Genomic DNA, 12,377 nt, shown 5'->3' with positions numbered 1-12,377 from the left:
GAGAGAGAGAGAGAGAGAGAGAGAGAGAGAGAGAGAGAGAGAAAGAGGGAGAAATGAGGAAGAGAAGGGGAGAAAAGGGAGGAGATGGTTAAAAAGAAATGGCAGGAGAGAAAAGGAAATGGAGAGGGGGCAGAGGAGGAGAAAGACAGAGGGAGGGAGAGATGAAGAGAAAGTGAGAGAGAGAGAGAGAGAGAGAGAGAGAGAGAGAGAGAGAGAGAGAGAGAGAGANAGAGAGAGAGAGAGAGAGAGAGAGAGAGAGAGAGAGAGAGAGAGAGAGAGAGAGAGCCCTGTTACTTTGAGCTAGCTCTATCTAATCTATTCCAGACTGCTTCAAGGATAAATGTTATCACCTAGCCATAGTTAAATGGTGACCCTGAGAAAATAAAAAGTTTGACCTGGAACAGAACTAGTAAGCAGAAATCCAATGCAGAAAACCATCCAGTATAACTAGCACACCATCACCCTGTTTTGTGAAGGCAATAGGCAAACTAGGTTCACATGCCGGCTTTGACAACTATTAGCTATTTGACCATGGAAAAATCATTTAATTACTTTTGTCGCATATATAAAAGGGGGACAATGATGCTCATACTCTCTAGTTCTCAACATTCATAGGTGGAAGGATACTTTATAAACCTTAGTCCATAAACATGTGAGTAGTAGTCAAAGTAGTAGTGTGTTAGTGCTATTTATGACTATCATATAGTAAGATTCTATTACCATTTTTTTGAGGATGGTATAGGGTGGGTCTATTACATACTATTTTTATTTTATGAAATGTAGGACTTTTTAATTATTCCTATTAAGTATGATCTGACAAATTAAAATCCACAGTTTAGCTTCTCAGTATCTGTTTTGAGTCCTGGTTCTATCCTCCATCATGCTTAGCTATTCTTACCAACTAAGGTTCATCTTCAAATTTGCAGATCTTGTAATTTAAGCCTTCACTCAAGTCATTGGTAAATATATTGCATGAAATGGGTCCAAAAACAGATCATTTGGGCACTCCACTAGAATACTTTCAAAGAACATTCATTTTCCTATGGCTGAATCCAACAAATTTTATTCTCTTCTATATCATTCCAGAGCTACTAGTCCACAAGAAACCTTCCTACACTGAATGAATTCTAACAGAGAATAGCTAGCCAATATTGAGTCAGGAGTGCTATAGAAAACCAGAGGTTGAAACTGGTAACGTCTATATTCTCTGCTGACTTTCAGGTTCTACTACAATCCTCTGCTGGCATTCTCTCTCTGTAAATTATTAGAAACTTTATCAATGCCTTGTTGGAATCCAGGTATTTTGTGTACACAATAACTCTCTAATCAGCTAGCACAATAACTTGTACCAAAAAAAGAGAAAAATAAAAGGGGGAAAATTAAATGAGATTAATTTGGAATGACCTGTTCTAAATGAATCCAGTCCTTTCCATTCAAAACACTTATAAACCATACTTTTATAAGTGCATTTCAGACTTTTGTCAGGAACCAGTATCAATGGTACCAGAAAATTATTTGTAGAAACAATTTTCTGTAGCTATATTGAGAACTAGGACCTTTGCACATCTTTAGTAGTATTTACAATTTACAATTCTCTTCAACCTTTCAAAGATCACTCACTGACAGCTGCTCATAAGTTCCACCTCAATCTTGTTTAGGTTATATGAAAAATTTTGAAAGCCTGAGCATTTGAACTTATTAGAGGCAAAGAAGGACATTTTTAACATATACTCCCAGATTTAGAGTTTCAAATCAAGTCTTTTAAATTCATAACATTTATTGCTAAAAATCTCATATTTGGCAATCCATAAAACACTGGAACTTTTCTGATATTGCTGTATGGTATTGTTAACTTTTTTGGTTATTTATCTGTTAATTTTTAATTTTTTTTAATTTTTAAAAACTCTTACCTTCTGTCTTAGTAACAATTCTAAGACAGAAGAGCAAGAGCTAGGCAATCAGGATTGTGACTTGTCCACGGTCACACAGGTAGGAATGGTCTGAGGTCAAATTTGAACCCAGGTCATTCTGACACCAAGGCCTGGTATTTTCTGCCAGCTAGCTTCCCCATTTATCTATTTAAAAAATAATGTAGACATAGTTTTTTCTGAAAAGATATCTTTGAGTGATATTGAACAAATCACTTTTTTCTTACTGGGCCTCAGTCTACTCTTCTGTAAAATGAAAATATTGGATTTGAGATTCACCAAAATCCCTTCCAATTATATTTTTCATCATTTAGACTCTTGTCTGAGTTTAATTCTCAGCTCTGATTTTTACTTCCTGTGTGTCCTTGGACAAGTAACTTAAAATTGTTACCTTCAGTTTCTCATCTGAAGAATTAGGGAAATATTGGACTGCATGACTTCTGAAATCTCTTCTAGTTCTCTATGTATAGTCTTATAACTATTGTGCATATGTGTGTGTATGTGTATATACTCACATGTGTATATGTTTACATTCCTTACAATGAATTCCTTGCTCACAACAATTATTTGAAGAATTAATTGGTAATACTTTACGTAATAGACACGATTCCCTTTCCATTTTGTGGAAAGTTTTACTTATGACAAGAATCCTCAAAAATCTGGCCATAGTGAAGAATTATTCAGATATTTACTATAGTGGGACAATTGGGAGGGTGGTAGTGACAATACTGAGGGAGCTTTTGATTACACATTTATTTTTAAAGTAGTTTGCTGTCAACCCAAAAAATAACTAGCTTAAATTGGTAACTAGAATACTCATTTGAAGTGAAATGGATATTGTATTGCTGAAGACAGTAAAATGGTTTTTGATCAACTGACCCTGGTCTCCCAAGTTATTTTAACTCTAGCTCTGGGCATTCTATCTGACCAACTCCAGTGTTTGGATTGATTTCCCTCTTCTGCTCTAATTACTGACATCCCTGGTTTCCTTTAAGAACCAACTAAAATACTATCTCCTGAAGGAAACTTTCTCTAGCCCTTCTTCATCCCAATACCTTCCGTCTGTTAATTATTTCCTGTTTATCTTTTATGTAGCTTGCTCCCAATGTATTTTTTCTGGGTTGTTTCTCTCATTATATTGTAAGTCTCTTGAAGGGAGGGGTCATATTTTCCCCTTTTTTATCCAAAGCATTTAGCACAGTAACTAGTGACTGGCACATAGTAGGTAATTGAATACATTTTTATTGATTGATTGGTTCTTAGAGTCCTATAACTCTGTTTTCCAATGATTCTGTGATTTGGCCCAAGTCCCTCATTTTACAAATGAGGAAACTGAACCCTACCCAGGTCAAATGACTTACTCAAGGCTCTATAGATAATTATGATTCAGAACCAGGATTTGAACTCTTGACTCCACTTCAATTTTTTTCACTGCACAAAAAAAGCTTATCACCCAAGGCTGTTACTAAAGAAACATGAAGTGAGGCATGGAGGAGAGTCAGTAATCACAATATGAATGAATGAATCAAAGCATAAATATTTATTAAACACCTACTATGTGCCAGATCCTATGCTAAACAATTTGAAATTTTGAAATGTAAGTAGGTCTACTTGGGAGAAAGTTATTCCCCCTAACCTGGCCAGTGCCCTGGGGTAAATATGGTTCTGGGGAAGACTGTGTTTCTTCAGTTCAAGGACTCATGTCTCTTTTGAACAACCCTTTAGTACTTTCTCCCATCTTCAGAGAGTGGGGTATGTAGACAGTTTTTAGTTCAGTCTTAAAATGACTCAAGTGTTTGGCAGGAAGAGATCACAATAGAATAGATGATTTCATTGAACCATTTGAAGCCCTTGTGTTACAGTTTTGGCCATATCTTTTTTAGGTCCCACAATTAATATGATTCTGGATAACAATGAAATATTAGCAACCACAAGTAGTCAAAGTTGAGCACAAACAATTTTTTTTCCATCTGCCAAGTAAGTATTTTCATTCCACGGGCATAGTGTTTTTTGTATTTAAAATGACAGATACTGTCACAAAGGGTCTTAATATTATATTGAAAAGATATCTGTATTACAGCAGAGGTTAAAAAACTCATTTATTTATAAGACTCTCAGGTCCTGGAGAGGTCTTCTGCCTCCCTCTCCCTGCAGACAGTTAATATCATTGAAAATAAAGAGCTGCTATATTATGTGACAAGCCACAGTGGTATGAAGAATAAACACATGAGGTATATGATGCCAGAAACAGCCTCTGATTCCAGTAAACTGTTGGCTCTGATTGGAGAGAAAAGAGGTATCATTGTTATTGTTTTGTTCCCAGAGTCTTTTACATGTGAAGCCTGATTCATTAAAAGTTACACAATGTTTAGAGCAGTCTTTGTGGGGTACTCACACTACAGAGGGAAAAAATAACATGAAGGAAATATGAGAATTGCTCATATGTGGCAGCTGGAAAAAGGTTTTCAGTCACCTGAGGTTACTTATGTCACAGAAGCAACAATTCAGAAGGCATACAGAATGGTTGGGAAAAACAAAAAAGATTTTTTTCTTCATGTGTAAAGTTAGGTCCAGGTAAGAGGAGAGGTTTTTAGCATCCAAGATCCAAACAATCCTCATTTCTAAATATGAGGAGGCATTCTAAACCTTAAATTGTTTTACCCATAAGGTAGTTCTCAAAACCATTCTCTTAGTTAACTATCAACCTTGATTTTCTTTTTCATGGCTTAAAGAAGATCAAGTGTTAAGAGACTATGACTCTCCTCTTAGAAATTACCTTGGCACAATTTCATCATCTATAAAATGGGCATAAAAATCCTAAAATACTGACTGTACAAGAATGTTGTGGTGACCAAGTGAAATAATGAATGAATAAATGCTTGTTAATATAAAATTCTGAATAAATGTGAGTTATGTTTATTTATTATTAGTCATTTAAAAACAAATCTATAAGCTTTAAGTGCCTACTACATTCCAGGCAATATTCTAAGAATTAGTGATACAAAGTGAGATATGAAAGTCCCTACCCTCAAGGAGTTTAATCTGTCAGGGGAAACAAGATATATAAATGTTGCCCCACATTCAATAGACTCCTCCAAAAGTTAATATAAATACTATCATTTTATCTTTACAAGGGAATGAAATTCAGAGGAATTACAATTTAACTATCATCCTTGAGATATCTGACAGAAAACAGAGTTTAACTGTGATGTTCAGAGAGAAATGGTGTGAGGACAGAGAATGATATATGAAAAGTTCTTCTTGAGAGACTGAATTTAACTCATACTCTAGTGAAGACAGATGAAAAAAAAACATCTCGAGAGATTTTGCCATCCTGAGAAAGCTGAATGGTAGAACTGTATTTCCAGAATAGAGGAGAAATCAATAGTTGTTTATTTACTCTTAAAGTTGATTCTGGCTATGATATTTCTCATAGCAAAACATTGTTGAAATATTTTAATGATGTTACCTAGTACATATTAGGAACTTAGTAAATATTTATTGATTGATTGACTCTTCCAATGTCAGTGAATTACATAGCCTGTGACATTCATGTTTCCTTAATCTTAAAAAAATTGGGGTTAATATTGAAAGAAAGGAAACAAAAGTTTATGAGGAAAGATGTATCATCTGTTGCATTTACTAAACTATGCTGATCATTCATATATAATTAAATAACAACAAAATATAAATATTTCTATTAATGTATTAAATATCAGAATGTACTCCATAACTGCCTTGGAATGCAAGTTGAGAATTAAGGAGGTAACAATTGGGAGGAGGAAAGGAAGGAAGATGTAAAGAAGGAAGGAAGGAACAAATGAACAAATGAAGGGAAGGATGGGCAGGAGGGAGGGAGGAAAAGAGGGAGGGAAGTAGGAAAATAAGTAAGCAAATGACCTGACAAAAAAAAACCCAAAACCACACAACATGTCATGACTAGATTCTTAGAGATTTCCAAAGAAATATAACTCTTTGCATAATCTATAAAAGAACTTGTCTCACTATGAGCTCTATGCTCTAAACCAGAGCAATGTAGGACCTGAAATCAGTAAGACATGTTAAAATCTAGCCTAAGAAGCTTACTAACTATGATGCTGGGCAAGCCATTTTACCTCTTTTTTGAAATCCTCTTTGAGCTCTTCCAGAATCTGTATCCAATTCATAATTTTCTTTTGGACTTTGCATGTGTTTGCTTTGCTTTCACTGTCCCCTTCTGTGTTGTAAGAGGGAGGTCTGTGCCTTGCTCTTTGTCTCCATAAAAATTCTCTGTATTTAGGTGCTTTTTTTGTTGTCTGCTCTTTTTTCTAACCTTTTTTATAAGTAGGCTCTCTTATCTCAGAGGTTAGAGCACCCTCTTAAGCTTCAGTCCTTCCTCAATGATCTCCTTAGATTTATTTCAGGGTTTCTGCCAGTTTCAGTTCTTCCAGGATGGTGTGATGACCTGTGGGATGGAAGCTCTGAGAGGCACCTACCAATGCTCATTTAATTAACTCTTGAGATTGCTGATGGCTGAAATTCTCACCTTAGACTTGGGTGAAGTTTTTGGTCTCACTGTGCTCTTGATCAGATCAGGAACAGCTCAAATTCTAGCATTGGGCTTGGGTGAAGCTTTTGGTCTCACTCTGGGCTTGATCAGGTCATGCACACAGCAGGTTGCCCAGTCCTTGAGCCTTTGATGAGAGCCTCAGGGGGCCCCACTATGGGTCCACCAACTACCTCAAACTGGGATCTATGTCCTTGCCTCAGACCCAGACTGGGACTCCTGGCTTTGCTCTGGGAGCACACAGATCAGGCTGCTTCAGCACAGACTGCCCTGGGATGGAATTCTAGACTTCTTTGCAGGTTTGCTTGGAACCTCAAGGGGTGTGCATTGGTTGGACCTCTATCTGCCAAGGCAGGATGTCAGGGTCTGGATGTTGGCTTAGGCTCAGAGTCAGAACCTGGCACTTCAGATAAAGAGTGGGGGGTGGTGTGACTTGCTCTTGGCTTGCTCTTCACTGCTTGTTGTAGCCTCTTGCTAGCTGTGCTCCCCTCTTAACCCAGTGCTCCTTATGTTCTCTGCCTACATTTTAGGTTTTTCTCTTCTTGAAAGTTGCTTCTCTCTGTGTCCTTGTTGGTTTTTTCACTCCTATATTTGTTTTGTGGCATTATTTTAAGATCAATTGGAGGATATTCTCATGGTAGTTTCAAGTTTCCTTGCTTTTGCTCCATCATCTTGGCTCCAGAACCAGGGATTTTGGGAAGCTTGCTTCTATTGCTCATCCATAAATGAACACTATAATTATCCAGTATTGTAGTGAGGATCAAACAGGATAATATTATTTTAAGTGCCATAAAAATATTAAGACATCTAAGTAGCAAGCATCTGGAGTCAGGGAGAGATCAGAGTTCAAATCCAGCCTCAGACACTTATCAGATTGTGATCCTGGAAAAGTCATTTAACCTTATTTGCCTCAGTTTCCTCATCTACAAAATGAACTAGAGAAGCAAATGGCAAAACACTTTAGTATCTTTGCTAAGGAAACCCCAAATGAAGTCACAGAGTTGTAAATGATTGAAATGATGGAACAATAACAATGAATTTAAATATTATTATTATAGGCAGCCAGATGAAACAGTGAATAGATTGTCCAGCCTATAGTCAGGAAGACTCATCTTCCTGAATTCAAATTTGACCTCAGACACTTCCTAGCTGTGTGATTCCTGTGAAACTCATGTAAACCCTATTTGCTTCTGTTTCTTCATCTGTAAAATGAGCTGGAGAAGGAAATAGAAAACTACTCAAGAATCTTTGCCAAAATAACCCCACACAGGGTCATGAAGAATCAGACACAATTGAAAAAATTATTTTATTTATTTTATTTATATTATTTATTATTATTATTATTATTAAACAGAGGACACATCATCATTATTCAGGATCATCGACTATGACTGCCTTTCAATCACCATCACTGTTATTATCCTTGGCACTTAAATAACACTTAACATGCTGTTTAATGTTTTCCACAACTGTGTGAGGTAAGTACTCCAAGAACTGTAGTTGTTTGTCCTTCATACTTGAAGAGGACAAATAACATCACAGTACTGGGGTCTGTTTCACTGTGGCTTATCTGTTCAATACAGGTTCAAAAGACTCCACCACCAGTCAGACACAAATGGCTCGTTTAAACATTTTGGATGGATATTTCTCAAGATTTGTGTATTTCATATTTCCTTTGTGCTGCCGCAATTCTGCCTTGCTCCTGGAGCACAGTGCCTTTTTTGATACAGGTATGCCATGCTGGATGGTCCTGTGTCAGTATCTCCCATGTTTCACAAATGATACTAAAGTTCTTCAGAGAGACCTTGAGAGTGTCCTTGTACTATTTCTTCTAACCTCCATGCTTGCTTTGTGAAAATTCTTGGGAAAATAGGTTTATAGGCAAATGTGTGATTGGCATTCTGGCTGTATGGCTGGCCCATTGGAGTTATGCTCTCTGCAATAGAATTTGAAAGCTTGGCAATTCAGATTGAGATATTATCTCTTTAGGCTACCTTATCTTGTTAGAACCTTCATAAGACAATTCAAATGAAAGTGGTTCAGTATTCTGGAATGGCAGTGGTATTCTGTCTATGCTTTGTAGTCATTTGACAATGAAGTCAGCACAACAGCTCTGTAGACCTTGGATTTGGTATGGAGCCTAATAACTTTCCTCTCCCACACTTTCTTTTGGAGTCTTGCAAAACTGAGCCAGCTCTGGTAATGTGTAATCTCGATTAAACAGTTGAGGAAACTGAAACCTCATAAGGATTATTTTTTTTAATTTTAAAATTTTAATTTTAATCAAATAATGTATAAAACTTTAATTTTAATAAAATAAAAAAGATTAAATGGTCTGTTCCTTGTCACAAATACTATACACTTCAGAGGTACCAAAGTAAAATTCTTTCTTCATTCTAAATCTGGTCATTTTCCTCCTACAATAATATGACAATGACTATAGCAGCAAAAATACCCATGCAAGAATTCTTTCTATATCAACTTTATTTTTTTATGTTTTACCATTGACATATAATAACAAATTTCCACACAAATTTTCCTTAGTTACATGGTTGAACTTATCACTCTCCCTCCCTTCACTTCCCCATCCTGGTTCTTCATCAACTTCAAAACTTGGTAATCAACACTCACCCACCCCAACCCTTGAACACTCAATAGCAATGACTTCAGGAGGTAATTAATGCATTCTTGGAATGTCCTATACAGAATAGTGAGTTGAAATTTGGCCACTTGTAAATTCTCTTTTATTTTAAAGTAATAATTAAAAAATTAATCTAGCCATTACATTACTTCCACTAAGCAAATAAAGCCAAACATAACAAGCAGAAATCCTTCATATTTATATAGCAAATAAATTATTATATTAGCCATATCTGAAAATTTGTGACACTGCATTTTGAGTCCATTTTCTCTCTGTCAGGTGGTGGATGGCATATCAAATCTTCATTCTATTTGAACTTTGCTATTTATCATTTCATTAATCAGAGTTCTAAAATCCTTCAAAGTTATTTTTCTCTGAAACGTAATCATAGTATAAATTATTTTAGTTTTATTCATTTCATTCCGCATCAGTTCATGAAGGTCTTCCCAGTTTCTTCTGGAATTGCCTAGTATAATAACATTCTATAACATTAACAAGCTACATTTTTTTCAATCATTCCACAATAGGACAGCCTCTCATTTTCCAGTTCTTAAGTATCATGAAAAAGAGTTACAAAGAAAAGAAATAATTTAACTCTTTCTTTGAGTATGTAGGTTAAATAGTGTCTTTTAGGGTCAAAGGGTATACATATTTTAATAGTTTTCTTGACATAATTCCAAATTGCTTTCCAGAATAACTGAACTAATTCAGTTCCATCAATATGATACTAGTATACATTTTCCTCCTATACCTCCTCCAATGTTATCATTTTCCTCTTTTGCCATTTTCCAATATGATAGGCAGTGGTTGAAACTCAAAGTTGCTTCCATTTGCAATTGTCTGATTTTTTAAAAAATTTGACTATTTTTATATGTTTGAAGATAGTTTGTATTAAAAACTACCTTTTCATTACTTTTTACTATTTATCTATTTTAGAAAATCTCAGTCTTAGAAAATTGAATCAGTTCCTTCAATTTTTGAGTATGAAGCTTTTTTCAGAGAAACTTGTTACCAAAAGGTTTTCCTTTTCAATATTTATTGCATTAGATGGTGCTATGGTGTGTGAAGGATCAGATGACTAAGGAAACAAAGGTTCAAGTATTCAAACATATTGATTAATTAAGCAATATATGCCAACTGTCCAGCAATTTGGAAGCAGTTGCCTTCCTTAGATTTGGCACTGTACACCAAATATAGGAGGAGATAGATTTCTAACAGTAAAAACAGTCAAATAAAATCAAATAATTAAAAGGAAACAATTAACCAGAATAAATTAGGTAGTCTCATTTTTAGTTGTATGTATAAATGCCAAGGGACTGTACTGAAGAATATCTTCACTGTACTGAAGAATATCTGTTTGGGAACATAGTGTAAGAAGATTAGAAAAATAGGCAGGTCCTTGGTTATGAGGGATCTTGAACATTCTCTCTTGTCTATCTTTTGTGACATTGTTCTTTCCTGGATCCCCTTGATCCTAGTATGACTATGCCTTCTCAGTTTCCTCGGCTGGATATTCATTCAAGTTACAAGCACTAACTAATGGTGTCTCACGATGACTTCTGTGTATCCTTTTTCTCTTTCTCATTTAAATTCTTATGTTTGGTCATATAAGTTCACCATGCATTCAACTTTTACTTCTATGTAAACAGTTCTCAGATTCATATATCCAGAGCTAGTCTCTTTCCTGAGCGCCAATTCAACATTCTCAACTGCCTACTGGACTTCTCAAAGGGAATGTTATAAAAGGACCTCAGTATGACTCCCCCCCAAAAAAACACAAAAAACGTTTCGTACAAAACCCTCTTTTATTCCATGCTTTTCTATTACTGTTGAAGACACTACCAATCTCCTACTGTCCCAAGATCACATTTTGTTGTCATCCATAATTTTTCTCTTGTATTCACATTAAATATTCAATCTATTTTCAAAAAACTTTACTTTCACAACATTTCTCATATATGTTTTCTTCCTGTCCACTTTAAGAGATACCACTCTCTTGCCTGGATTATTGTAATGTCCTTTTTTTTTAAATTTAAACATTTATTAATATTCATTTTTAACATGGTTACATGATTTTCCCCTCCACCCCCCGCACTCCCCCTACCCATGGCCAATGCACATTTCCACTGGTTTTGTCATGTGTCCTTGATCAACACCTATTTCCAAAATGTTGGTAGTTGCATTGGTGTGGTAGTTTCGAGTCCACATCCTTAATCATGTCCACCCCGACCCATGCGTTCAAGCAGTTGTCTTTCTTATATGTTTCCTCTCCTGCAGTTCTTCCCCTGAATGTAGGTAGCATCATTACCATAAATCCCTCAGAATTGTCCTGGGTCATTGTATTGTTGCTGGTACAGAGGTCCATTACATTCGATTTTACCATAGTATATCAGTCTCTGTGTACAATGTTCTTCTGGCTCTGCTCCTTTTGCTCTGCATCAGTTCCTGGAGGTCTCTCCAGTTCGCCTGGAGCTCCTCCAGTTTATTATTCCTTTTAGCACAATAGTATTCCTTCACCCGCATATACCACAGTTTGTTCAGCCATTCCCCAATTGAAGGACATTCCCTCCTTTTCCAATTTGTTGCCATCACAAAAAGCACAGCTATAAATATTTTCGTACAAGTCTGTTTATCTATGATCTCTTTGGGGTACAAACCCAGCAATGGTATGGCTGGATCAAAGGGCAGGCATTCTTTTATAGCCCTTTGAGCATGATTCCAAATTGCCAGCCAGAAAGGCTGGGTCAGTTCACAACTCCACCAGCAATGCATTAATGTCCCAATTTTGCCACATCCCCTCCAACATTCATTACTCTGCCCTTCTTTCATTTTAGCCAATCTGCTAGGTGTGAGGTGATACCTCAGAGTTGTTTTGATTTGCATTTCTCTAATTATTAGAGATTTGGAACACTTTCTCATGTGCTTATTGATACTTTTGATTTCTTTACCTGAAAATTGCCTATTCATGTCTCTTGCCCATTTATCAATTGGGGAATGGCTTGATTTTTTATACAATTGCTTTAACTCCTTGTATATTTGAGTAATTAGACCCCTGTCAGAGTTTTTCGTTATAAAGATTTTTTTCCCAATTTGTTGTTTCCCTCCTGATTTTGACTACATTGTTTTTGTTTGTACAAAAGCTTTTTAGTTTAATATAATCAAAACCATTTAATTTACATTTTGTAATTTTCTCTAACTCTTGCTTGGTTTTAAAGTCTTTCCTTTCCCAGAGATCTGACAAGTATACTATTCTGTGTTCACT

This window comes from Gracilinanus agilis, chromosome 1, assembly GCF_016433145.1.
Source record: "Gracilinanus agilis isolate LMUSP501 chromosome 1, AgileGrace, whole genome shotgun sequence".
In the NCBI taxonomy this organism is placed as follows: Eukaryota; Metazoa; Chordata; class Mammalia; order Didelphimorphia; family Didelphidae; genus Gracilinanus; species Gracilinanus agilis.
This window is presented reverse-complemented; position numbering follows the sequence as displayed.